Source organism: Bombus bifarius, unplaced genomic scaffold, assembly GCF_011952205.1.
Source record: "Bombus bifarius isolate JDL3187 unplaced genomic scaffold, Bbif_JDL3187 scf7180000008162, whole genome shotgun sequence".
Lineage (NCBI taxonomy): Eukaryota > Metazoa > Arthropoda > Insecta > Hymenoptera > Apidae > Bombus > Bombus bifarius.
The window spans coordinates 931,459-936,300 of record NW_022884484.1 but is presented as its reverse complement, the minus strand read 5'-3'; the positions used below and the strand labels follow the sequence as shown (position 1 = coordinate 936,300).

General features: G+C 33.4%; 1 non-coding gene across 1 annotated transcript; it reads right to left on the bottom strand.

The window, feature by feature from the left end:
• Positions 1-518: 518 nt before the first annotated feature.
• Positions 519-591, bottom strand: Trnav-cac. The gene has a single exon. It is a non-coding gene; the product is annotated as a tRNA-Val (tRNA).
• Between the last annotated feature and the right edge of the window lie 4,251 nt (positions 592-4,842).

The following is a 4,842-nucleotide window of genomic DNA, read 5'->3' as shown; positions in this document are numbered from 1 at the left end:
CAGGTGTTCAGCGTCCACCGGATTCTCCTTCTTCTTTTTTCTCTCTTCTCGATGTTTCGCTCGGTGTTACTCGTTCAGACAAACGACGCGATGTTAGGGCGCGTATCGGTCGATTTTTTAACTTTTACATATTTCGAAGTTTCGTTCGTTCCACGGTTGTTACATCGGAGTCGAATATATTGGTGAGAAGTTGGAGAAACTCGAAGGTATCGTGCGTACAGTGGATTCGTTAGTTTCTTAGAATTGATATATTTTCAAGTTGCATTCGTTTGAGAATTCTTAGATTGCGATTGAAGACAATGATCGGAAATTGAAAGAAGCTTGATGTTTGATCGTTCAGTTTTCAGTTATTAATGTTCTCGTAAAATAAATGTAAGATTCCATGGTGTAACTAAATAATCTAGGGCACATATGTCGAACATTTACTTTGAAAATCTTTGTCCTCTCGGTAGTTACGCTATCATCGACTGTCTTAACTTTTCGATTGTCAATGAATGAAAAAAAAAAGGGTGCAATTATGTTTCCGCCCGGGATCGAACCGGGGACCTTGTGCGTGTGAAACACATGTGATAACCACTACACCACGGAAACGTTGATAGCAACCCCCTTCTGTTTGATTAACAGCCCCAATTCTTACCTCGATACGTTAAAGATAATTAAAAAATTATATTTGTCGCAGCTTAAGAGATGAAAGAGACAAGAAGAATTTTGATATAAACGTTGCTTATTTAACAGAGTGAAATATCCTTTCTCAAGTGTTTTTTAATACATAGTTTAAAATACTTTACGTAAAGTACAATATATCGTACTGCTATAAAGCAAAAAAGAAGGGGACATAGATGCAAATAATTTGATTTTATTCTTGAATCGTTTCAATAATTTCTATGCAATATTATTATATTTACAAACACTTTTTCATTTTTCGTTATGAATAAAAATAATAATAATAATAATAAAAGAAGAGGACATAGATGCAAACAATTTGATTTTATTCTTGAATCGTTTCAATAATTTCTATGCAATATTATTATATTTACAAACAGTTTTTCATTTTTCGTTATAAATAAGAATAATAATAATAATAAAAGAAGAGGACATAGATGCAAACAATTTGATTTTATTCTTGAATCGTTTCAATAATTTCTATGCAATATTATTATATTTACAAACAGTTTTTCATTTTTCGTTATAAATAAGAATAATAATAATAATAAAAGAAGAGGACATAGATGCAAACAATTTGATTTTATTCTTGAATCGTTTCAATAATTTCTATGCAATATTATTATATTTACAAACAGTTTTTCATTTTTCGTTATAAATAAGAATAATAATAATAATAAAAGAAGAGGACATAGATGCAAACAATTTGATTTTATTCTTGAATCGTTTCAATAATTTCTATGCAATATTATTATATTTACAAACAGTTTTTCATTTTTCGTTATAAATAAGAATAATAATAATAATAAAAGAAGAGGACATAGATGCAAACAATTTGATTTTATTCTTGAATCGTTTCAATAATTTCTATGCAATATTATTATATTTACGAACACTTTTTCATTTTTCGTTATAAATAATAATAATAATAATAATAAAAGAAGAGGACATAGATGCAAACAATTTGATTTTATTCTTGAATCGTTTGAATAACTTCTATGCAATATTATTATATTTACAAACACTTTTTCATTTTTCGTTATAAATAAAAATAATAATAATAATAATAAAAGAAGAGGTCATAGATGCAAACAATTTGACTTTGTTCTTGAATCGTTTGAATAACTTCTATGCAATATTATTATATTTACAAGCACTCTTTCATTTTTCGTTAGAAATTAATTATATCGTTAATTATATCCTATGTGTCGTATCGAAATATCCTTTTTACGAGAGCCAGTTTGTATCGAAAATTTTTTGGTAGTATTCTGTGAAGAAGACAGACGAACAACTGGTAAAACACAAAATCAGCCATACCGTGTAAACAAGGTCAGCTAGGTCAAACGTGTATATAAACATTTTTTTATTGTTTCTGCGTACTGACCTCCAAATTTCTTATATAACACGTGGAATTTCTCCGATGTGAAATATTCCACTCATTCTCAGTCGTTCTTTGATTATTTTCGATATTTATAACTTTCATCAATCTTTCATCAATTTCATGTCCGATAATTTTGTGCAGTTGCATAAACGTACTAAAATATTCGAAATTTTCTTCCACTCGCTGATCCCGCAAATATTTTTAGTACCGTTTTGACCATTCTTTAACCAATATACCTTTACAATCCTATTAATAATAGTAACGTTACGTCAATGATTATAATAACGAATGCCAAACAGTCAATAATACAGATTTGCAAACAATGAAATAAAAAAACACGATCACAAACTTCGAATACTGTACAATTGTAGAAATCGATGGTAGAAATTGTAGGATCTTGGCGATTGAAGAAACAACGGCGAAACTAATATCGAGCGAATCCTTGAGATTCCTTTTCATGATCTCAAGAAACAGGCTAAAGAACGAGAATTCGATAAAATTACAAATTGATCGAAGAAAACGAAACGTTGTGATTATACCTGCGCATATCGATCGTAAAACTTTCTACGATGGTTTCGCGAGAGGGAGGAGGGACTTGGTAGATCCTGCGGACGCAGTTTCACGGAAAACGCAAGAATTCGTATACATAAATAGAACTGACCTGCGCTACCAGGTCCAACGCGTGCTCCTTTGTCCGTACCGAGCTCATTTCTGAGAACTCTCGGTCGCTGTTTCTCTTTGGAATATTGATCGATCGTCCTCCACGACGTTTAGAATGTACGCGAAAATCGCATTCTCGTGGCATTATAATATACGTCACAGATCCTTTTACGTTTCAACCACGCGAAACCGATTTCCCCTTGAACGCTCTTTGCATTTTCCGAACGTTGCGCCTGAAACTACGCGATTTCAGGTAATGGATCGACCTCTTCTCGCGTCCTTTCTTTCTCACCTTTCCACGCTTTTGTTCCATTCAACAAGGAACCCACTTTAGAGTGGAATTTCTCTCACTGATTGAATAAAAGCTACAGCAGCTCGCGAAAGTATTTTGCCACTTACCGCGTCTCCAAGTGTTCCGTATGGCGCGCGTAATATATTCGCAGAAGGTTTCTACGAGCGTTTCGATACTTTTGCAAGCTACTGTACGCGTCGCGTCGTCTTTGTCGAGCGAAACGCGAAAATGTGGAGGCGATTGTCGACCCGTGAATATGCCAGTACGAATCATGCTAGTAGCTTGAATTGTTGATACAGGGTGGATTTAGGGAAATTTTATTTCGGAACGAAGATGCAAAGTAACGATCTGAAACAGCTAAATTGTTTTACTGATTTTGTTATAGAAATAGAACAACGTTGGTTCGTGTTTAAATGCTTTCGACAGCTTTATTGGAGCAACGTGTTTTAAATGATTTCTTTTTTATTTTAGTTCAGTTCTTTTAAACGAAACAACAGATTCGATCTTTTGAGAATTTTGCTACAGAGACAGAAGTTCGTAGGTACGAATTGCGCAAATTTTTTCATATTATACGTTGAGATCGATTTTTTCGATGAACGATTAAATTATTATTATTATTATGGAACAACAGGTAATTTTGATTTATAAATAATTTTGATTTATAAAACGCGTCTTTCACACATTTACCTCATTATATAAATTTCTATTATTAATACGATTGACATAATAGTATCAGAGATTATTTGAGAAATTATTTCGGGAAGTTCGCTTCGGCTATTTGTTTTCAATCATGTGCACGTTTCGCAACGAGCTCTGCAAACAATCTTTCCTAGAATCGATAAAGGAATTAGGCGTATTAGTGTGTTAAATATAAAATGTAATTTTCACACTTGAGGATCATTCAAAATGATACCTTTATCTTCACATTAATTCATTTTAATTCGTAACGGTTCTCGTCCGACGATGAGAATTCCATTCGTGTACGATAATGAACAAAGCTACGGTAGCAAAGAAATGTATGCAATAATACACGAATCTAGAATCTGCAAGATTTCATGAAAATAATATATGCAAATATTTCGTTGCATATATAACGAGGAGAAACGTCCGTTTCAATTGACTGTTTGAAACCCGCGCTGAAAATATGTAATTGAAATAACCGTAATACATTTGTAGAATCAAGTGAATGCCACGAATAATATTGCAATTAATGCACCAATACAATAACAGAATCTTAATTTCTATTAATTTTATATGCGTATCTGATTTCTACAATAAAACTGGTCAAACTCAAGTTATCTTTTATTTTATTAGAAAAAATTAACCAACACAAAAGACGTGTTTTTTTTAAATAATCCCATTATTTTGTTTCAAATACAGTCTACCCACGATCAATCACTGAACGATCTCCGAGTTATAATTCCTCTGTAAAATACTCTAAACTCGCTACAACGAGAAATGATCAAGTAGAATAAGACGAGCTGGTTTCAGACTGCTACGGATAATGTCAGCCTTGCAAAACGATGTCGATTTTAGCATAATCGAGAGAGATCTGCGTGAAATGAAAAGCTGCGCGAGTAAGGTTGACGATCTTGCAATAATAGAAAGCTACGATTCCGTTGGTTGGTTAAATGCGCTGCCTGTGCACCGTGTCTCAACATGGTCGCTCGGCGAAACTTTTACTTTTACTACGGAGAAAGTGCACCGCTGCTGCAACTCTCGCGATTCCGCCTAGAACGCGTAATTCGCTCTTGTCTCGAGATCGCAAAACGAAAATGTATTTCCTTTCGTTCCTTTCATCTTCGCGATGCCGGCGCTGTTTCGATCGACAAAAAATCCACGCGTG